We start from the raw sequence: 25158 nt of genomic DNA, 5'->3' as shown, positions 1-25158 counted from the left end.
AAAAAAAAAAAAATAGATTAAAGGAATTAAAGTCTCTTTCAGTTGCTTAGCAAAGGAGTAGTTGGTAAGGCATAGTAAAACTTTACAACTTTTTAAGTTTTCTGGTAGAATTTGAACTCACTGAAACTTACACGTTAACTGAGAGGAGTACTAAGTAATCAATTGAGGTTATTCCAACCAAACATTTAAAATACCCTTATTAAGTGTCCACCAGTGAGTGGTACTAAGTGTGACGTACTGTGCAGAATCCTTGCTCTTAAACATGAACAGCATAGCTAGGAAGAAAAGTTGGAGAGGACACCAGGGCGTGAGCAGATTCGCACTGCAAGATAAAGCAAAAAGAAGATAAGTGCCAAGTACCAGATGGAATGAAATCATGTTCCTTTTGCTCTCTTGCCCAGCCTAAGAAGACAGGCCAGGGGAGTTTGTGATCATGGTACAGAAATGGAGGCTATTGCTCAATTTGCTCACTCTGCCCCATCGGTCAAAATTGCTATTCAAAATGTGCTTTACTCCCTATTTTGTATTTAGAGTCTTGGATTCTTATTTGAAACTTGGCAGCTTTGGAAGCTGTCTTATATTTTGTTCTGCTTTAAGACTTTCACTGCCAAGTACATATTCAGGCTTTGTTTGCCAGTTTTTTTGATTGTGTGGTTGAATGCCATCCCTGGAAAGATGTACTTTTGAGCTAGTATGAAGTCAATGAGCTGCCTTCAGCATTCATGAGGAGGTTCTGAAGTTTCTGTTTCAAGGCTTTTGACATATCAGCGTGTGTAAATCTAGTCTGATGCCAAGATGCCTTATGCCAATAGGTTCCTTTTGATTTTGGTATGCATGATTTTCCTTGTGGATATTAACCTGTTGCCATTAAAAGAAACAGAAAATTATAGGATCATGTACTATAACATAGGTTCTAGCCACAAATAACATTAGTACTGTATCACAACACTGATTTTGGTTTGTTAGAATTTTTAACGGTCTTGGCTTTTTTTTTAAATATTTTTTTCTAAAACTGTGTATTCAACTCCTGATTTTTCATTCAACCCATGATGATGCTTCCTGACTGCTCAGCTGGAATCTGGATTTGCCTTCTTTCATTCAGCACACTTCTGAAGCAGTGGCAGGTCTTGTGGGGAATTTTGGGGGTAGCAGATTCAAATTTGGCAGGACCCTGGGGACATTAATCAATTGGAAAATATAAATGAGCAAATCATTTCTCAGATAAAATGGTTCAATTAAAAATGATATTGAACTGAAAAAACCAAAACATTACCAAACTAAAAATGTGTACAATTCATAGGCTCCACGATACGTTTATTTTGTTTTTATGTGCTTTTCAGGCTTGATCTTACCATCTTTATAATTTAAATAATTGGCAATAACTTATAACTTGTTGTAATGATAATGAGTTCACCTTTACTACTTACACCCTGACTGATGCTGTGGCCCTCTCCAGTGCCTTCCTCGCTTTTATTATGTACCCACAGCAGCCTAATACACAGCCCTGTGGCCAGCAGCTTCCACAATATTTGTTGTGGAAAATACTGATTGATATTTTGGGTGAAAAATTGTAACTTAATGGTACTTTATATATCATTATTAAACATACATAATATTTCAAATATTAAATAATTGCAGTGTTCCTCAGATAAAAACACATCTATCCAACCTGGCCATTGGAAGTAAGAGAAAACTTCCCACAGAAAACTCTCAATGTATTATTTTTGTTGCTGTTTTTGCCTATTTTCAATGTTTATTCTTTTGTCCAAAACACAAATGATTAAGACTTGAGAATTCAGGAAGGAGGAAGCAGTACTTAATTTCCACTATGTGGAATAAAGAGAATGGTAATTTTGGAAATATTGAGCTAGTATGAGTTTTTTTAATTAGTTATACATTTTAAAATTTATATATGATGCTTACAATTGACATTGTCTATATTCAGATAGTTTAATAATCAATCATCTGTGACTTCTCAGTGAAAATGCCTAGTAAAAGTTGTAAAACCCTTCTGTGGAAGAAAGTAAGCCTTGCAGACATAATGACTACATAATTTGCAGGGCCCAGTGAAAATGAAAATGTGGGTCCTGTGATTCAAACAACCAGAAAACTTGCCATTAAAAATACTAAAATATGAACTTTTTCCCTTTCTCCCAAGGTGTCTCTTTCTCTCTGTCTCTCTCTCTGTCTGTCTCTCTCTTTCTCTCTCTCCCTTTCTCTACCTGTATTGCTGTATTTATTTGCTAATTAAGGTCATTCTCCTTCAGACACAGGGATACTCAGCACAGACTTCACAGGACGCTGTGGGTCTCACCCCACAACTTGGGACACAAGCCGCCCATTAGGTATCAGGTTTTTGCTCTTGCCAGCCACTGAGCTGATGGGCTGTGGTCACCAGAAGTGGGCAAGTCGAGCCAGGCATCACCCTCCCACAGGCCCGCTGCCCCAGCCCTCTCTGGATGGCTTTTGCAGCCTCCGTGCTGGAATGTGGTGGGTACCTGGATGGGAGGTGGCAAGAAGCTTACCCCTGCCCAGTCACCCACCAAAGTCCTGAGGCACTGCCAGTTTAGGGCAGGACAACTGTCTCCATGTCCCATCTCAAGATGCCATGGGTCAATCCTAACCCTTTTTACACCCTCATCCAGGCCTTGAATGAGGCAGAAAGCAATAGCAGTCACTAGTCACTAAGGAAGGAGAAAAGAGACTGGGAGTCCTGTGAGGGCTGAAGCCCCAGCGTATGGCAGAGCACGTATGGACTACCCATCCTAGAGGCCAGGGGACAGGGACTGCATAGTAGCCAACACCCGCCCCCACCCTGCCACCTACTCCCCCGGGTCCACACATACTTCATTGTTCTCACAAACTTCACTTAAAAAACATAAATTCAATAATGAAATCATTAGGAATTTCATGACAGCAAACACAGAACATTAAACCCCAAACACAGGACCCTTTGAAGCACAGTTTTCTGTGTGATGCCAAAGAAGCTGGACCCACCTGCTGGATAGACCCAATCTACCTACAATAAAATAATGGCTAACATGTATTATGCCAGACATTGTTCTAAGCACTTTACATGTATTAACTCATTAATCCTCAAAGACCTTAATGTACATGTCATCATTATCCCCATTTTACAGCTGAAGTAACTGATACCCAAGATCACTGTGTGGTAAAGGGCACATGGAGGATTCAAACCCTGACAGTCTGCCTCCAAAAGATTCTTATAGGAGAACTGAAAAAGGAGCAAATAACTTATTTATGCACTGAAAAAGCAGATCACATTTATAAACACTGTACAGTGTTCGAGGCTTTTTCTTAAAGCAAATTTTTAGAAGATAAAATCCTAATTGGTTGCAGGTACCTTGAGTAAATAGGCTGTCTCCTTCATCTAGTTAGAACACCAAATGCAACTATAAAATAAATAGGGTTGTCTATGTCAAAGGCCTGGAGATATTAAATGTAAAGCAAAGGGGATTTGTGGATACTCCAAAAATTGTGACATTTTAAAACTTTCTATAGATGGCTACTCTAACCCTCACCTCTATCCCCACATTGCCCAGCCCGAGGTTATGTAGCTAATTAATGACAGAACTGGGTTTCACATCATTTTGTCCTGGTCAAGGAAGTGGAAAGGAAGTTACCAGGCCCCTCTTATATTGTTAGTGCATGCTTAGGCCCCTCTAGAAGACTGGACTGGGAAGAGAAAGTATGTGGGAAGAAAGGGCGTGTCAACCAACATCTTACTGCTGGCTTTATTTTCTTCTTGTCTCCCTGATCAAAGGCGATTTCATGTTTCTTTATATAAATACTAACATTGACTGCAACCTTTTCATTTTAATCGTAGTTGTAATTATGAAATCACTGTTTTAATTGAAACTGCTGTTATAAAATATTAACTAATTATAATGGAGGCATTGCTGGACCAACTTATCTGAAGCCATGTCTCCAAAATAGAAGAATTTAAAGATAATAAGCAGTGTAATTCCTTGACACCAGTGCCTTCAAATCACCAACAAGACAGATCCTAATAATTCTCATTAACTTTACTTGTGGATTTGCAAGTGACCAGGCCCGAGGCCATGACTTACTTCTTCCACAGTCTTTCTTTCACTCCAGAGTGTAGGATGTCACCATACAAAAGCATGAAATAAGAGCCATGACCAACATGTTTAACCAGTTTATTGAGGCATCTCAACTCAGGAAGCATACACATTAAACAGTTTGATTTGTTCTTATTGTGGCTTTCAAGTGTGCTTTGTAAAATCTTTTCGTGTCCCTTACATATATCTTTGTGTTATTCTGCAGCTTTGAGGTCACTTGTTTATTAAAATTCAGTGTTGTTTAAAATTTTAATCTCAAATGTAGTTTAAAATCTCCTCTGCTTTTTTCCCAATGCAGACTTCAGTGAGGATCCTCACTGTTTGAGATGTTGAAGGAATTAGAGAGCAGAATCTGGTTCAAAGATTGTGGTTCTCCCTCCTCTTTGCAAGACCTGGTTCCTCCAATTCGTTGGGCCAGGGGAAAAAGAGTGGGAATAGGCATATGTTTCTTTACACAGCTGCCCTCTCAAGAGTCTTCTGTTCATTATGACTGCTTCTCTGACTACCTCTGAGGCAGGAATCCAAATGCTGGCCTTTTCACGGGCTAGATGTTTGAGTTTTTCAGAGGCCCTGTGAGGCATCCACATCATACTTTCTGATGTCAGGGTACAGCAATTGTTCCATCTCCTCTCCTGCCCACAGTGGTGTGCCTCTCCAGCCTCTTGCTGATGGATTCCCCTTGCCAGGCAGGTCATCATCTTGGGTAGAACACCAGCAAGGTGACTCAAGTGAAACTCATCCTGCTTGTCTCACAGGAATTTCCTACATCCTTGCCAGGCCAGACCATGGTCATGCAGGCTGCTCCACCACCCCGCCTTCTCTCTGCCCTGCCATTTCTCTCTAGTTCTCCCTGCCTTGCTTGACAGGAACAGTGACAGATAAGCACATTCTCTGCCTAGACTGATGTTCACTGGGGAATGGAGTGCCAATCTTTTCATCTTGCAAGCTTGGCCAGACTTTGAGTTTGTCTCTTGGAGCCCCACCCAGCACTTTTGAAACCAGCTTCACAGAATAAAATCTTTTCACCACAAGCACTGTATTTCCCACACAGACAAGTTACCTCATAACTCTTGCCATTCCTTCCCGAAACTTCTTAAATTGGAGCCATGGCTGTGGTAGTGGGTATACCTCTTCCACCCTTAGAGGGTATCTGGGTCCAATTGCTGAAGCCTCACTTTGGGCATTGCTTAGTCTCTATTGTTGTCAGGGATGGGTCCGTCCTGTAAGCAACTACTCCCCATGCCGTTATATTTATATGCTGATAGAAGGAGTAATTTTTGATGCAGCGTCAAGTTCTTGAGAAATTCTTGACACACAGTAAAAAAATTTTTTAAATGTCAGTTTCCTTACCTTTTCAGAAAAGGCTAAGATTCTAAGAATGCTTAACAAAGGAGGGTGGTATATCAGATAGACTTTGGCAAAATGAATAGGATTGAGGAAAGATATCTCAGAGGAGAATGTAAACAGAGGTTGAGATCTGGAAAATTGAGGAACAGATTTGGGGAAAGTGAGTAAGCTTTTTTTCTAATGGAAATACCGGATATAAGATCAGAAAAGCAGGCTGGTAACATCAGATCAAGGGGTTATCAAGGACAGAATTGAAGACTATAAACATGAGTACAGTAGAAAGGCTTTTCAGCAGAGTGACCTGTGGGAAATGGAAATTTGGGGAAGTTCACTGTTAGACAAGGTACAGAAGAGGGTGGAGGAAAGGAGACCAGGGAACTGGTATTATAGCAATTTAAAAAGGAAGAAATAAAGGGGCAAGGATACAGGGGAACACATGAAAAGGGAGACTGTAAGCAATATTGGGATCATTTGTGATTTTTGGTAACTAATCTTACAGGAGAGGATATGCCAGCATGTTCCAAATGCCTGCTGTGTAACACTAATTCTATTAGATGCTACAAATCAACAAAAAATTCTCTGGTCAAATATGCTGAGGAAACTCAGCATAATGTGGTCTCTACTTAAAATTTGTAAAGTAACATAGAAATCCTAATGAAGGGGCAGTGGCCAAAAAGAAAAAAAAAAAGGAATCCTAATGGAAAAGAAAACACCACATTACCTTATTTAGCCCAGCATTTTTAACAATTATTTGATTATAGAACCTTCTTTTGTGTAAGTCCTATCATATAGTACCAGTGTTCCAAGAAATACACTTGGGGAACCACTGGATTATATTATACAATATGAATTGATTGATGTATTGGTTTGTATGTTAATATTATGTTTTTCTATAATAAACAATAAACAGAAACATAATTTATAATGAACTCTGTTTCTGAGTAGGAAATAGTTCTTGAACTGCCTAAGCTTGAGCTATATCTTTTAACACTTGGCCTTGTCTCATTTTCAAAATGAAATATATTTTTATAATAAAAGGTCAAGAATAAGTAGCTCAAATTTCATAATTTTATAGTCATCTGTGGGAATGTAGCCTTAAGAAACATCACTATCTATGGACAGTATCAGTGTCCTCAGCTTTGGGCTCAAAAGAAAAAGAACTTTATTTTTACAGTTTTTTTTTTAACTTTGAAGTGGACATATGTAGAGTTTTTATTTGGGAGACTAACAAGGAAAGCTGTGTCTCATTTGTTATATTGCTTCACATAATAACTGCTAACTAAAAATGTGTTTGATTATGAAAGGAGAGTAGATATTAATTATTTTTTATACATAAAAAAATTTGAGATCTTGATTTATTGGCTCAGACTAGGTAGTTTATGGGAGAAGGAGGACTTGGGAGAATCAGGTGTCATGTTCTTTCTAATATAGCACTTCTCCTTAAAGAATAGAAGATAAGGTTACCACTTTTATTGAATGTCAAAAGGACATTTCATTTGTTTGTAAATTATTCCAAACTGCTAAGAGGGCCAAGCCACAGAAGCTACTGTGTTCACTTACTCTTGGACGTGACTCCCTCCCTTCCACACATTTATTAATGTCAGTGAACATAGTAAATATATCTATCTTGTCTTTATACTTTTCACTGTATCCACTAAAGAATATCAAAGACCAGTAAGCTCTGATGGTGAAGGCAGGAAATATGCCCATTATCTATTATTATTGTTTCACATAATAACTGCTTGAATAATGAAGAATTATTGAATAATGAAGAAACTGAGACTCAGAAAGGTAGTAACTTACCACAGCCGTAGGACAGGTTGATGACAGAAAGAGCATGTATCTTCAGCTTCTTTGTAGCACAAACACTGCATAGCATCAAGCATTCAGAATAGATACTCTAAGTACACATCTATTGAATAGCAGATTTGTTGGCAGAGATGCTAAGCAGTATCTTATGCGATAGACCTACAAGTATGTTTTTCAATTTAAAGAGGCTCATCTATCTCAAAAATAAAGTGCCTGTTACTTTACATCAAGCATGAAATATTGCCATTATATTTTTCCCAAAAACATCTAAACAAAACTTATAAGAGAAATAACCTCCAACAATAGAATAAAGATGATTATAGGTTTTAAAAGCTATTTGCTTTATATCATTAATAAGGATATGCTGGGTTGAAGAATACATAATCTATTGAAGGGTTCTTACCTCAGAGGATGGAACTAGGGAATTAAGAATAGGAAGGGCATTTTTAGTTTTTCTTGTATACATGTATTATTTTACATTATATTTATTATAAGCATATATTACTGTTATAATTTTTTCAAAGTTCATAAAAATGTCCTTTAAAGAATAAAAGCATAGAATTAACTTGGTAGACATTTATGCTTTTGTCAAAAAATTAAGTATTTCAAGTATATAGATACTATTAGAAAGCTTCTGTGTACCTAGTACCCTAATTATGACAAACATAAATGTTTTAGGGAAGTAAAATTTTTAAAAAGTAATACCCCAAATTTACCCCACTAACCAATAATAAGTATGAGTTCTTAGGCTTTCCTGCCTGGATCTGTATAGATATACAAAGTAGCATATGCTGCAAAAGCTCTAAGTCTTTGCAGCAGTGCTCTGCTGAAAAACAGTTGTAACCATTGGTTGCTGGGCAATAGACAACACAGCAAACCCAGCTCCCTTCACTTCAACGTTTATTTATCTGGATTAATGATGTAGATCATCATAAACAAACAAGATATTTGTTATATAAATAGGATGGCTAATGCATTTCAGGAAATTTTAAGATTTTCCTTAGTGTTCATGTGTACTTTCAGTGCTTTTAACCTTGAAAGAGATATATATTGTTTGGAAACCAAAATTAAAGTTAGGTTGAAAGGGTACAGTGTGATCTCCTTGCCTCATGGTAAATTACACCATGAATCTTAGGAAGGCATATTGAGCTTTCTATTTGAATTGTTTCATAATAGACAGAAAGAAATTATAGAATAAATTCATTTATATTAAAGCACAAAATAGTCTTATTAGCTAGAGGAGAAAATTCTAAGGTATTCCTGGCTCTCATTCTCTTCCAAATTTCAAAGAAAAATCAAATCCAAAAGAAATATTTTAAACTAGTGAAACAGAATATTGTAATTGTAGCTCATGTTAAAATGTGCTTGTTCATTTTTAAGGGCTAAGAAAGTTATACGTGTAGTATATTTCAAAATGTTTTATGAGGTAGGATGTCTACTGTAAGTTATAATGGCTGTACTAAACCATAATAACAATCAGTACCAAAGCTCTATGGTCTCTGAACAGATTGTTTCCGCAATTAGTATCTATGTACTAACTTAGCAATAAAAATATATATGGGCCCATTTCCTCAGGCTCTACCTCATGGGGACGATACAAAAATAAAATGAAATAATAGGCAAATAATCATTTTGGGAATTAAATATAAAATGTCACACTAGTGGCATAATGTGTAATAAAAATAATAATAGATACCAATACTGACATACCAGAAATTAGACTTCAGATCTCAAAAAAACATTTTTGTTGTTAAACACTTCTAACACCCTTTTGTTTGGTTATCATGGTAATCTGTATTAGTGGGAAAGCTTTGGGGCTTTCTATATGCATAACTGCTTCAGCTGTTTAATAAATTAATCCATTTACTACTATACTCCAAAAACTGATTGCCATCCTTATACACCCAGCCATTTTCATCAAACCAGTTGGCTTATTAATTATAAAATTGGTTATCAGTATGAGTGTGTGACACAGCTTGAATGAAAGCTTTTTCCAAAAATGCTTGTTCTCTTCTAGCTTGTCTACAATAATTCAGCCACATTGACTACAGCACCATTAGTTTGGCTGAGACTTGTTCTTCATATAGTTTAGTGGCTATTAATCAGTGAGATTGTGTTATTAAGGAAGCCAACTTAAGAAAAGTCTAGTAGTGACATCTGCAAGATTGTAGAATAGGAATCCCCAGACATTCTTTCCTTCTGTGGAAATACCAATTCAACAACAAAACATAGACCAGTTCCCTTTGTGAGAAATCCAGAAACCAGTTAGGATACTCCCGCACCCCAGGCAAGTGCAAAATTAGCCACTGTAAGCCAACAGGAAAATTCATTGCACCCTCTCACCATTGTCCTTGCATACTCGGAGTCAGTCAGGAGGTGTTTTAGTCCATTTGTGCTACTAAAACAAAATGCCACAGACCTGGGTAATTTATAAACAATAGACATTTATCTCTCACAATCTTGGTGGCTGGGAATTCCGAGATCAAGGCACCAACAGGTTCAGTGTTTGGTGAGGGCCTGTCTAGGTGTCCTCACATGGTGGAAGGAGCAGAAGAGCAAGAACACACTCCCTTCAACCTCAAATTCCATTCATAAAGGCAAGCCCTCATGACTTAATCAGCTCCTAAAGGCCACACCTCTTAATATTGTTGTATTGGGGATTACATTTTAACATGAATTTTGGAGGGAACATCGTCGTGCAGAAGGAAACTCCCAGCTCCAAGCTTCTCCATGGACAGAGAAGACTGGACCATAAACATCCAACATTCTGACTTCTGAGGGGAGCTGCCCAAGGGACTGGCTTCTGTGTTATCTGTCTCAGAGCACTGACATGGCCCGGCATACTCTAGATGCGTTAGGGCACTGAGAGCAAGAGCTTGGCAGTGTGCTACTACTCCAGAAACTACAGTATAGCAGACACAGGAAAATACAACTTGGTTAGCTCTACCTCAAGGGGAAAGAGAAGAATGGAGCATGTTTTCAACATTCTAGCATTTTAGGGGGCTGCCCAAGGGACTGAATTCCTTCTAGCCTGACATAGGACACTGACAGGACCCAGCATATTCTAGATTCCTGGGGGTCACTGAGAACAAAAAAGAGCTGGGTGATGTCCTGCTGCTTAGGAAGACCTTCAGTATATGAGAGGAATCAGAGGGAGCAAGAGATTACAAGCTCCTGCAAAAAAAAAAAAAAAGAAGCCAGCAAATCTAAGTAAAAATCTAAACACACGAGTTTAGAGAAGACACATCAGAGAAAAAGCCTGAAAGACTCCCAGAACCTCTAATCAGGCTGATTGGCAAAAGTCTTTCTCTGTACAAAGCCAGTCTGAAAAAACTGAGAGAGGCGGTTACTTTGTCAAATGTGTGGATACCAACACAAAGTTATAAGGAACATGAAGAAACAGGGAAATAGCCTAATCAAAGGAACAAAATAAAATTCCAGAAACAAACCCTTTTAAAAAACAGATATGTGAATTGCTTGACAAAGAATTCAAGGTAACCATCATAAATATGTTAATCAAACTCATAAAAACTATGTGTGAACAAAATGAGTATTTCAACAAAGAAATAGAAAATATAAAGGAACCAAACAAATTTTGGAGCTGAAGAGTGCAATAACTAAACTTATAAAAATTTCCTAGAGGGTTCAACAGCAGACTTGAGCAAGCTGAAGAAAGAACCAACAAACTTGAAGACAGATCATTTGAAATTATCCAGTCAGAGAAGCAAAAAGAAAAAAAGAATGAAGAAAGCCTAGGGGACTTATGGTACACCATTAAGCAGGTGTGTGTGTGTGTGTGTAGTCTGTGAAGAAGAGAGAAAAAAGGAGGCAGAAAGCTTCTTTAAAGAAATAGTGGAAACAACTCCCCAAATCTGGGGCTAGAAATGTATATCCAAATTCAAGAAGCCCAATGGATCCCAAAGAAGATGAATCCAAAGAAGTCAACACTAAGACACATTTATAATCAAACTGTCAGAAATAAAAGACAGAATTTTGAAACAACAAAAGAAAAGTGAATCATCACAAACAAGGGAAACTTCATAAGATTATCAGTGGATTTCATAGCAGAAACTTTGGAGGCAATATGAGAATGGGATAATATATTCAAAGTGCTGAACGAAAAAAAAATTGCCAACAAAGAATAGTGTCTCTGGCAAAACTATTCTTCAAAAATGGAGCAATAAAGACTCTCCTAGATATTCAAAAGCTGTGGCAGTTCATCACCACTAGACCTGCCATCCAAGAAAGGCCAAAGGGAGTCCTTCGAGTTGAAATGAAAAGATGCTAAACAGTAACACAAAAGCACAGGGAAGTATAAAGCTTGCTGATAAAGGTAAATATATAGACAAATACAGAATACTGTAACACTGTAATAGTAGTATATAAATCACTTTTAATTCTATAGAATTTAAATAAAAGTAGAGTATCTATAACTATAAAAATATGCAAAAGGATACACAGTATAACAGGTATATACTTTGTGACATAAATAATATAAAGTGAGTGGGGGTAGTGATAGAATAGTTTTTGTATGCACTTGAAGTGGAGTTGTTATCAGCTTGAAATACATTGTTATAACTGTAAAATGTTTTGTGTTAGCCCCATGGTAACCACAAAGAAAATACCTTTAGAAGATACAAAAGAAAATGATAAAGGAATCAAAGCATGTCACTAAAAAAATAAAAATAAAAATAAATGAAAACAGAAAGGAAAACTGCAAGAGAGGATAAGACAGAAAACAATGAAATGGCAATAGTAACTTCCTCTCTATTCAAAATTACTTTAAATGTAAATGGATTAAACTGCCTAAGCAAAAGACACAGAGTGGCTGAATGAGTTTTAAAAATAAGATCCAACTATATGCTGTCTACAAGAGATTCACTTAGATTTAAGGGGACACATGAGCTGAAAGAAGAGGGATGGAAAAAGGTATTTCATGCAAATGGAAACCAAAATAGAGTAGGAGTAGCCATACTTATATCAGACAAAATACACTTTTTGTCAAAAACTGACACAAGAGACAAAAAAGGACATTACATAATGATAAGAGGGATAATTCACCAGGAAGATATAACAATTGTAAATTGTTATATAAATGTACCCAGCATCAGAGCACCCAAATAGATGCAAACAGTGACAGAACTGAAGGGAGAAATATGCAGCAAGACAATAATAGTAGGAGATATCATACCCCGCTTTAAATAATAGAAGAGACAGAAGCTTGGTAAGGAAACAGAGGACTTGAACAACATTACAGACCAAATGTATCTAATAGACATACAAAACACCATACCCAACAGCTTCAGAATATACATTCTTCTCATGCACACATAGGACATTCTTCAGAACAGATCACAAGTTAGGTCACAAAATAAGTCTTAACAAATTTAAGAAGATTAAAATGGGCACGGTGGCCCACACCTGTAATCTGAGCACTTTGGGAGGCTGAGGCGGGTGGATCACTTGAGGTCAGGAGTTCAAGACCAGCCTGGCCAACATGGTGAAACCCCATCTCTACTAAAAATACAAAAACCTAGCCAAGAGTGCTGGCGTACACCTGTACTCCTAGCTACTCCAGAGGCTGAGGCAGGAGAATTGCTGAAACCTGGAAGGCGGAGGTTGCAGTGAGCCGAGATCACGCCACTGCACTCCTGCCTGGGTGACAGAGCAAGACTCCATCTCAAAAAAAAAGGAAAAGAAATGAAAGAGGAGACATTACAACTGACTCTACAGAAGTAAAAAGGATTAAAAGAGACTACTGTGAACAATTATAAGTCAACAAATTGGATCATGTGGAAAACTATGGATGAATTCCTAGAAGTATATAGCCTACCAAGACTATGAATGGTAGATAATGAAGAATTTTAAAACCTAAACAGAAATATAATTAATAAGGATATTGAAGCAGTAATTAAAAATCTTCCAACAAAGAAAATCTCAGGACCAGATGGCTTCACTGGTGAATTCTACCAAACGTTTAAAAAAGAATTAATGCCAATTCTTCTCAAACGCTTACAAAAAATTGAAGAGGAGGGAACATATCCAGATTCATTTTATGAGGCCAGCATTACTCTGATAGCAAAGCCAGATTAAAAACACCACAAGAAAATAAAACTGTAGGCCACTATCTGTGATGAAGATAGATGCAAAAATCTTCAACAAAAAACCTAGCAAATCAAATTCAACAACACAATAAAAGAATCATGCATCATACCAAATGGATTTTATCCCTGGGATGCAAGGATGGCTCAAAATAAGAACATTATTCAATTTGATACATCACATTAACAGACTGAGGGATGAAAAAGCACATGATCATCTTAATATATGCCCCCAAAAAAGTATTTGACAAAAGTCAGCACACTTTCATGATAAAAACAGAACCTAGGAATGAGAAGAAATTATAGCAACATAATAAAGACCATATATGAAAAGCCCACAGCTAACATACTGTATGTATGGTGAAAAACTGAAAGCTTTCCCTGTAAGATCAGGAACAAGGCAAGGATGCCCATTCTTGCCACTTCTATTGAACGTAGTACTGGAAGCCCTAGCCAGAACAAGTAGGCAATAGAAAGAAATTAAAGACATCCACATCAGAAAGGAAGAAGCAAAATGCTGTCTGTTTAAGATGACATCTTATATGTAGAAAACCCTAAAGATTCCATTTAAAAAAACTGCTAGAATGAATAAATGAATTCAGCAAACTTGCTGGATTGAAAAGACAACAAGGAAAACTTAGTTGTGTTTCTGTACACTAGCACTAAGCAGTCAAAAGGAAAATTAAGAACGAAAACAATTTCATTTACAAGGTGTAAACATGAATAAAATACTTAGGAAAAAACTTAACCAAGAAGGCAAAAGTCTTGTACACTGAAAACTATAAAACACTGCTACAAGAAATTAAAGCAGACATAAAGAAATGGAAAGAAATACTGTGTTCATAGATTGGAAGACTTAATATTGTTAAAATGTTCATATACCCAGAACAATCTACACGTTCAATGCAATCCCTATGGGAATCCCAGTGGTATTTTTTACAGAAATAGAAAAATCTAAAATTCATATGGAATCACAAAGGACCTAAAATAGCCAATACAGTCATGAGAAAGAAGAACAAAGCTGGAGTCTTCACATGTCCTGATTTTGAAACATATTACAAAGCTACAGTAATCAAAACAGTATAATACTGGCATAAAGACATACATATAGACCAATAGAAAAGAATACACAGCCCAGAAATAAATGCACAACTGTATGGTCAACTGACTTTTGACAAAGATGCCAAGAATACACAATGAGGAAACGGTAGTGTTTTCAACAAATGGTGTTGGGAAAACTGGATATCCATTGGCAAAAAAAAAAAAAAAAATTGGATCCTCATCTTACACCATATACAAAAATAAACTCAAAATGGATGAAAGACATAACCATAAGACCTGAAACTGTTCAAAACTCCTAGAAGAAAATATAAGAGAAAAGCTGTATGACATTGATCTTGGATATCACATGAAAAGCACAGATAACAAAAGCAAAAAGTAGTACTATTAAAAAATAAAAGCTTCTCATTCCTTTTGAAAACTGGCACAAGACAGGGATGCCCTCTCTCACCACTCCTATTCAACATAGTGTTAGAAGTTCTGGCCAGGGCAATCAGGCAGGAGAAGGAAATAAAGGGCATTCAGTTAAGAAAAGAGGAAGTCAAATTGTCCCTGTTTGCAGATGACATGATTGTATATCTAGAAAACCCCATCGTCTCAGCCCAACATCTCTTTAAGCTGCTAAGCAACTTTGGCAAAGTCTCAGCATACAAAATCAATGTGCAAAAATCACAAGCATTCTTATACACCAATAACAGACAAACAGAGAGCCAAATCATGAGTGAACTCCCATTCACAATTGCTTCAAAGAGAATAAAATACCTAGGAATCCAACTTACAAGGGATGTGAAGGACCTCTTCAAGGAGAACTGCAAACCACTGCTCAATGAAATAAAAGAGGATACAAGCAAATGGAAGACCATTCCATGCTCATGGATAGGAAGAATCAATATCATGAAAATGGCCATTTTGCCCAAGGTAATTTATAGATTCAATGCCATCCCCATCAAGCTACCAATGACTTTCTTCACAGAATTGGAAAAAACTACTTTACAGTTCATATGGAACCAAAAAAGAGCCCACTTCACCAAGTCAATCCTAAGGCAAAAGAACAAAGCTGGAGGCATCACACTACCTGACTTCAAACTATACTACAAGGCTACAGTAACCAAAACAGCATGCTACTGGTACCAAAACAGAGATATAGACCAATGGAACACAACAGAGCTCTCAGATATAATGCCGCATATCTACAACTATCTGATCTTTGACAAACCTGATGAAAACAAGCAATGGGGAAAGGATTCCCTATTTAATAAATGGTTCTGGGAAAACTGGCTAGCCATATGTAGGAAGCTGAAACTGGATCCCTTCCTTACACCTTATACAAAAATTAATTCAAGATGGATTAAAGACTTACATGTTTGACCTAAAACCGTAAAAACCCTAGAAGAAAACCTAGGCAATACCATTCAGGACATAGGCATGGGCAAGGACTTCATGTCTAAAACACCAAAAGCAATGGCAACAAAAGCCAAAATTGACAAATGGGATCTAATTAAACTAAAGAACTTCTGCACAGCAAAAGAAACTACCATCAGAGTGAACAGGCAACCTACAAAATGGGAGAAAATTTTTGCAACCTACTCATCTGACAAAGGGCTAATATCCAGAATCTACAATGAACTCAAACAAATTTACAAGAGAAAAACAAACAACTGCATCAAAAAGTGGGCAAAGGATATGAACAGACACTTCTCAAAAGAAGACATTTATGCAGCCAGAAGACATATGAAAAAATGCTCATCATCACTGGCCATCAGAGAAATGCAAATCACAACCACAATGAGATACCATCTCACACCGCTTAGAATGGCAATCATTAAAAAGTCAGGAAACAACAGGTACTGGAGAAGATGTGGAGAAATAGGAACACTTTTACACTGTTGGTGGGACTGTAAACTAGTTCAACCACTGTGGAAGTCAGTGTGGCGATTCCTCAGGGATCTAGAACTAGAAATACCATTTGACCCAGCCATCCCATTACTGGGTATATACCCAAAGGATTACAAATCATGCTGCTATAAAGACACATGCACACGTGTGTTTATTGCAGCACTATTCACAATAGCAAAGACTTGGAACCAACCCAAATGTCCATCAGTGATAGACTGGATTAAGAAAATGTGGCACATATACATCGTGGAATACTATGCAGCCATAAAAAATGATGAGTTCATGTCCTTTGTAGAGACATGGATGAAGCCGGAAACCATCATTCTCAGCAAACTATTGCAAGGACAAAAAACCAAACACCGCATGTTTTCATTCATAGGTGGGAATTGAACTATGAGAACACATGGACACAGGAAGGGGAACATCACACTTCGGGGACTGTTGTGGGGTGCGGGGAGGTGGGAGGGATAGCATTAGGAGATACACCTAATGCTAAATGACGAGTTAATGGGTGCAGCACACCAACATGGCACATGTATACATTTGTAACAAACCTGCACGTTGTGCACATGTACCCTAAAACTTAAAGTATAATAATAATAAAATAAAAATAAAAAATAAAAGCTTCTGCACCACACAGGAAGCAATTAAGGTGGCCTGCACACTGGGAGAAAATACTTGCAAATCTGTAAACCATATATCTGTTAAGGGATTAACATCCAAAATATATAGAGAATGCCTATAACTGAATAACAACAAACAGATAAATAACCCAATTCAAAAATGGGCAAAGGACTTGAATAGACATTTCTTCAAAGAAGACATACAAATGGCCAAAACGTATATGAGAAACTCAGAATCACAATAATCAAGGAGGAAATGCAAATCAAAATCATAATAAGATTATCTCACACCTGGAAAATAAGTGTCAACAAGGATTGTAAGTCTTGTGCATTATTGGTGGAAATGTAAAATGTATAGCCACTGTGGAAAACAGTGTGGAGGTTCCTCAAAAAATTAAATAGAATTTACATATGATGCAGCAATTCCACTTCTGGCTATTTATGCAAAAGAATTGAAACCAGGATCTTGAAGAGATATTTTACACTGCCATGTTCATAGCAACATTATCCATAATAGCCAAGAGGTGAGAGGAACCTGAATGTCCATCAACAGATAAATGTGGTATATATGTACAATGAAATATTATCCAGCCTTAATGAAGAAGGAAATCCAGCCAGGCACGGTGGCTCAAGCCTGTAATTCCAGCACTTTGGGAGGCCAAGACAGGAAGATTGCTTGAGCCAGGAGTTCGAGATCATTCTGAGCAACATGGCAAAACCCCGTCTCTACCAAAAAAAAAAAAAATTAATACTTAGCCAGGCATGGTGATGCATGCCTTTAGTCCCAACTACTCAGGAGGCTGAGGTGGAAGAATTGCTTGGGCCGGGAGTTCAAGGCTGCAGTGAGCTGTGATTACACCACTGGGGGACAGTGAGATCCTGTCTCAAAAAAATAAATGAATAAATAAAAATAAAAAACAAAAAAGCCAGGCGTAGTGGCCGACGCCTATAATCCCGCACATTGTGGGGCTGAGGCAGGTGGATTGCTTGAGGCTACGAGTTCGAAACAAGCCTGGGCAACATGGCAAAACCCCATCTCTACAAAAAATACAAAAGTTTGCCGGGCATGGTGGAATGTGCCTATAGTCTCAGCTCCGGGGGAGGCGGAGGTGGGAGGATTGCTTGAGCCTGAGCCTGGGGGGTCGAGGTCTCAGTGAGCGGAGATTGTGCCACTGTACTCTAGCCTGAGCAACAGAGTGAGACCTTGTCTCAAAAAAAAAAAAAAAAAAAAAAAAAGGAAATAATAACATATTCTGCAGCATGGATGAATCTTGAGGACATTATGCTAAATAAAATAAGCCAGTCACAGAAAGGCAAATATTGTATGATTCTACATATATGAGTATTTAAAACAGTCAAACTAATCAAAGCAGAAAATAAAATAGCAGTAGCCAGAGACTGGAAGGAGGGAAAATGAGGAGTTGCTGTTCAATGAGTATAAAGTTTCAGTCATGCAATTGCATAAGTTCTAGAGATCTGCGTACAACATTGTAGCTATAGTTCACAATACTATGCTGCACACCTAAAAAGTCATTAAGAGTGTAGATCTCATGTGTTTTTTACCCCAATTTTTTTAAAAGAGAAATCTAGCTATTTTGATCTCATACACCAATATTCTCATGACAAATGGGGAATGTTATGATGAGACAGATTTGTACTGAAAAAGACAAAACCAATAAAAGTGTAGTGACACAATTTAAATTCTCTAAGACTAAACATTTCTGGAAAGTATACATGACTATAATTAATTGAAATGCCCCTTTTACTAAGTCTGCTTATATGTTCATTTTCAAAGTGTGAGATTGATATTTATTATGGATGTCAGAGGAATTGTTTTCTTCACTGTGGGTCTGTGTTGTATAGCACTTTTTATTTGTGATGTGTTCTGTCTTAGGGCTACTTCAAGTATGATTTTCCCTTGGTAGACACACTATGGAATTTGTTTCCTTGACATGTACAATAATTTCAGAATACTTCTTTCAGTGTTTTCTGTTGGTGTGTAAGGTTATTAATAGTGAAAAACTTTAAAGTTCAATCTAGTACCCTTTATAGTTAGGATTTTTATTTTGGCAATAATGATTAATTTACAGAATCTCATGTTAAGATTCATGCTATATTGCCATTATTTTAGAAGTGTGAAATGCATGAGTTTTAAAAGACCAAGTTTCAAATACCAATAAGTAGTGATATTCATATACCATATGTTTACCTACAAATATCTTAGGTTATGTTTATTACACACTAAACCTCCTCTCGAGCACAAAGCAAGCACACACTTGTCAGACCACAAGCAAATCCATAATTTCCATTATTGGTGTCAACCTTTCCATTTATTTCTTATGTACAGAACATATTTACCTGTTTATCAGAATATTTACTCATAGAGTCCCCATTTGCTTAAGCATTACTGCCATCACTCCAATTCTGAAAATGAAAATCGAGAAATTTTTTTCTCTCTAAATTCATAGACATGCTTTGCTCTGAAGCTTTAAATCAGCAAACACGGTTGCCAAGAGAAGCTTTAAGAAGAAAGGTAGTTTTATAGTCAGAGGTTATACAGTTGAAAAAACTATATAGCCATCATTTTAAAATTTGTACTGAATTATCTTGTTCGGCTGTCAGGCCTAGAGTTCATCAGATAATTTCCAGAGCTGTAATTCATTTTCAGTTATGAGACCTTAGTCTGTTACAGGGAAAAGGGTTTTTTTCTCCTCTCAAGTTTTTCCAGTAATGCTTCCATGTACCATTCAACTGCTGGCACATTTTATTCCCAGAGGATAGATTTTGTTTGGCATCCTAAGGAATTTTGATATATTTAAGAAGGTGAGAAGTACACATTGGCATCATTTAAACAACATAAGTCTACACCCAATTGGCTTTTACATGCCAAAGATGTGAAATGTGCCAACTGTTTAATAGTACACGATAACTGTTCAACTACATAAGTTGATTTCAGCAAAACAGTTTGATGTGTGTTTTATCCTGAATCATTTAGATGCAATTAAGTCTATGGTGCCTGAATAATAGAGGCAGGCTGGGCTGTTCCTAACTTTTGCATAAGCAGAAATTAATATTATCAAAATGTTAGTCATAGTTGAGTTGAATAGAATATGAGTATTGCTTTAGTTTATGATGCCTTTTCAGCAACTTCAGTAGTTTCTATACTGCCAACAAATGTGAAATAGGAAAACAGAATTTGAGGTTGATGATCTTTATTTCTTTTAATAAAATAAATTTGGGGGAGGAGCCAAGATGGCCGAATAGGAACAACTCCAGTCTTCAGCTCCCAGTGTGAGTGACGCAGAAGACGGGTGATTTCTGCATTTCCAACTGAGGTACCGGGTTCATCTCACTGGGGAGTGCCAGACAGTAGGTACAGGACAGTGGGTGCAGCGCACCATGCGTGAGCCGAAGCAGGGTGAGGCATCGCCTCACCCGGGAAGTGCAAGGGGTCAGGGAATTCCCTTTCCTAGTCAAAGAAAGCGGTGACAGACAGCACCTGGAAAATCGGGTCACTCCCACCCTAATACTGCGCTTTTCCAACGAGCTTAAAAAATGGCACACCAGGAGATTATATCCCGCACCTGGCTCGGAGGGTCCTACACCCACAGAGTCTCGCTCATTGCTAGCACAGCAGTCCGAGATCAAACTGCAAGGCGGCAGCGAGGCTGGGGGAGGGGAGCCCGCCATTGCTGAGTTAGTTGTTTGATTAGGTAAACAAAGCGGCGGGGAAGCTGGAACTGGGTGGAGCCCACCACAGCTCAAGGATGCCTGCCTGCCTCTGTAGGCTCCACCTCTGGGGGCAGGGCACAGACAAACAAAAAGACAGCAGTAACCTCTGCAGACTTAAATGTCCCTCTCTGACAGCTTTGAAGAGAGTAGTGGTTCTCCCAGCACGCAGCTTAAGATCTGAGAATGGGCAGACTGTCTCCTCAAGTGGGTCCCTGACCCCCGAGTAGCCTAACTGGGAGACACCCCCCAGTAGGGGCGGACTCACACCTCACACGACCAGGTACTCCTCTGAGACAAAACTTCCAGAGGAACGATCAGGCAGCAGCATCTGCGGTTCACCAATATCCGCTGTTCTGCAGCCACCGCTGCTGATACCCAGGCAAACAGGGTCTGGAGTGGACCTCTAGCAAATTCCAGCAGACCTGCAGTTGAGGGTCCTGTCTGTTAGAAGGAAAACTAACAAACAGAAAGGACATCCACACCAAAAACCCATCTGTACGTCACCATCATCAAAGACCAAAGGTAGATACAACCACAAAGATGGGAAGAAAACAGAGCAGAAGAACTGGAAACTCTAAAAATCAGAGTGCCTCTCCTCCTCCAAAGGAACGCAGCTCCTCACCAGCAATGGAACAAAGCTGGACGGAGAATGACTTTGACGAGTTGAGAGAAGAAGGCTTCAGACGATCAAACTACTCCGAGCTACAGGAGGAAATTCGAACCAATGGCAAAGAAGTTAAAAGCTTTGAAAAAAAATTAGATGAATGGATAATTAGAATAACCAATGCAGAGAAGTCCTTAAAGGACCTGATGGAGCCGAAAACCAAGCCATGAGAGCTACATGACGAATGCAGAAGCCTCATTCGCCGATGCAATCAACTGGAAGAAAGGGTATCAGTGATGGAAGATGAAATGAAGTGAGAAGAGAAGTTTAAAGAAAAAAGAATAAAAAGAAACGAACAAAGCCTCCAAGAAATATGGGACTATGTGAAAAGACCAAATCTATGTCTGATTGGTGTACCTGAAAGTGACGGGGAGAATGGAAACAAGTTGGAAAACACTCTGCAGGATTATCCAGGAGAACTTCCCCAATCTAGCAAGGCAGGCCATCATTCAAATTCAGGAAATACAGAGAACACCACAAAGATAATCCTCGAGGAGAGCAACTCCAAGACACATAATTGTCAGATTCACCAAACGTGAAATGAAGGAAAAAATGTTAAGGGCAGCCAGAGAGAAAGGTTGGGTTACCCACAAAGGGAAGCCCATCAGACTAACAGCTGATCTCTCTGCAGAAACTCTACAAGCCAGAAGAGAGTGGGGGCCAATATTCAACATTCTTAAAGAAAAGAATTTTCAACCCAGAATCTCATATCCAGCCAAACTAAGCTTCATAAGTGAAGGAGAAATAAAATACTTTACAGACAAGCAAATGCTAAGAGATTTTGTCACCACCAGGCCTGCCCTAAAAGAGCTCCTGAAGGAAGCACTAAACATGGAAAGGAACAACTGGTACCAGCCACTGCAAAAACATGCCAAACTGTAAAGACCATCAAGGCTAGGAAGAAACTGCATCAACTATCAAGCAAAATAACCAGCTAACATCATAATGACAGGATCAGATTCACACATAACAATATTAACTTTAAATGTAAATGGGCTAAATGCTCCAATTAAAAGACACAGACTGGCAAAATGGATAAAGAGTCAAGACCCATCAGTGTGCTGTATTCAGGAAACCCATCTCACATACAGAGACACACATAGGCTCAAAATAAAGGGATGGAGGAAGATCTACCAAGCAAATGGAAAACAAAAAAAGGCAGGAGTTGCAATCGTAGTCTCTGATAAAACAGACTTTAAACCAACAAAGATCAAAAGAGACAAAGAAGGCCATTACATAATGGTAAAGGGATCAATTCAACAAGAAGAGCTAACTATCCCAAATATATATGCACCCAATACAGGAGCACCCAGATTCATAAAGCAAGTCCTTAGTGACCTACAAAGAGACTTAGACTCCCACACAATAATAATGGGAGACTTTAACACCCCACTGTCAACATTAGACAGATCAACGAGACAGAAAGTTAACAAGGATACCCAGGAATTGAACTCAGCTCTGCGGACCAATAGACCTAATAGACATCTACAGAACTCTCCACCCCAAATCAACAGAATATACATTCTTTTCAGCACCACACCACACCTACTACAAAATTGACCACATAGTTGGAAGTAAAGCATTCCTTAGCAAATGTAAAAGAACAGAAATTATAACCAGCTGTCTCTCAGACCACAGTGCAATCAAACTAGAACTCAGGATTAAGAAACTCACTCAAAACCGCTCAACTACATGGAAACTGAACAACCAGCTCCTGAATGACTACTGGGTATATAACAAAATGAAGGCAGAAATAAAGATGTTCTATGAAACCAACGAGAACAAAGACACAACATACCAGAATCTCTGGGACACATTCAAAGCAGTGTGTAGAGGGAAATTTATAGCACTAAATGCCCACAACAAAAAGCAGGAAAGATCTAAAATTGACACCCTAACATCACAATTAAAAGAACTAGAAAAGCAAGAGCAAACACATTCAAAAGCTAGCAGAAGGCAAGAAATAACTAAGATCAGAGCAGAACTGAAGGAAATAGAGACACAAAAAACCCTTCAAAAAATTAATGAGTCCAACAGCTGGTTTTTTGAAAGGATCAACAAAATTGATAGATCGCTAGCAAGACTAATAAAGAAGAAAAGAGAGAAGAATCAAATAGATGCAATAAAAAATGATAAAGGGGATATCACCACCGATCCCACAGAAATACAAACTACCATCAGAGAATACTACAGACACCTCTACGCAAATAAACTAGAAAATCTAGAAGAAATGGATAAATTCCTCGACACATACATCCTCCTAAGACTAAACCAGGAAGAAGTTGAATCTCTGAATAGACCAATAACAGGCTCTGAAATTGAGGCAATAATCAATAGCTTACCAACCAAAAAAAGTCCAGGATCAGATGGATTCACAGCCGAATTCTACCAGAGGTACAAAGAGGAGCTGGGACCATTCCTTCTGAAACTATTCCAATCAATAGAAAAAGAGGGAATCCTCCCTAACTCATTTTATGAGGCCAGCATCATCCTGATACCAAAGCATGGCAGAGACACAACCAAAAAAGAGAATTTTAGACCAATATCCTTGATGAACATTGATGCAAAAATCCTCAATAAAATACTGGCAAACCGAATCCAGCAGCACATCAAAAAGCTTATTCACCATGATCAAGTGGGCTTCATCCCTGGGATGCAAGGCTGGTTCAACATACACAAATCAATAAATGTAATCCTGCATTTAAACAGAACCAAAGACAAAAACCACATGATTATCTCAATAGATGCAGAAAAGGCCTTTGACAAAATTCAACAACGCTTCATGCTAAAAACTCTCAATAAATTAGGCATTGATGGGACGTATCTCAAAATAGTAAGAGCTATCTATGAGAAACCCACAGCCCATATCATTCTGAATGGGCAAAAACTGGAAGCATTCCCTTTGAAAACTGGCACAAGACAGGGATGCCCTCTCTCACCACTCCTATTCAACATAGTGTTGGAAATTCTGGCCAGGGCAATCAGGCAGGAGAAGGAAATAAAGGGTATTCAATTAGGAAAAGAGGAAGTCAAATTGTCCCTGTTTGCAGATGACATGATTGTATATCTAGAAAACCCCATCGTCCCAGCCCAAAATTTCCTCAAGCTGATAAGCAACTTCAGCAAAGTCTCAGGATACAAAATCAATGTACAAAAATCACAAGCATTCTTATACACCATTAGCAGACAAACAGAGAGCCAAGTCATGAGTGAACTCCCATTCACAATTGCTTCAAAGAGAATAAAATACTTAGGAATCCAACTTACAAGGGATGTGAAGGACCTCTTCAAGGAGAACTACAAACCACTGCTCAATGAAATAAAAGAGGATACAAACAAATGGAAAAACATTCCATGCACATGGATAGGAAGAATCAATATCATGAAAATGGCCATTTTGCCCAAGGTAATTTATAGATTCAATGCCATCCCCATCAAGCTACCAATGACTTTCTTCACAGAATTGGAAAAAACTACTTTACAGTTCATATGGAACCAAAAAAGAGCCCACTTCACCAAGTCAATCCTAAGGCAAAAGAACAAAGCTGGAGGCATCATGCTACCTGACTTCAAACTATACTACAAGGCTACAGTGACCAAAACAGCATGCTACTGGTACCAAAACAGAGATATAGACCAATGGAACAGAACAGAGCCCTCAGAAATAATGCCACATATCTACAACTATCTGATCTTTGACAAACCTGACAAAAACAAGCAATGGGGAAAGGATTCCCTATTTAATAAATGGTTCTGGGAAAACTGGCTAGCCATATGTAGGAAGCTGAAACTGGATCCCTTCCTTACACCTTATACAAAAATTA

At 38.1% G+C, this 25158-nt stretch overlaps 1 protein-coding gene across 4 annotated transcripts in view; it reads left to right on the top strand.

The window, feature by feature from the left end:
* ELP4 (elongator acetyltransferase complex subunit 4) overlaps positions 1-25158 on the top strand; it is a 276336-nt gene that overhangs the window by 213138 nt on the left and 38040 nt on the right. The gene's annotated exons all lie outside the window — the stretch shown is intronic.

Source organism: Pongo pygmaeus, chromosome 9, assembly GCF_028885625.2.
Source record: "Pongo pygmaeus isolate AG05252 chromosome 9, NHGRI_mPonPyg2-v2.0_pri, whole genome shotgun sequence".
NCBI lineage: Eukaryota > Metazoa > Chordata > Mammalia > Primates > Hominidae > Pongo > Pongo pygmaeus.
Note: the sequence above shows the minus strand (reverse complement) of the source record. Positions and strands in the feature narration are given on the sequence as shown.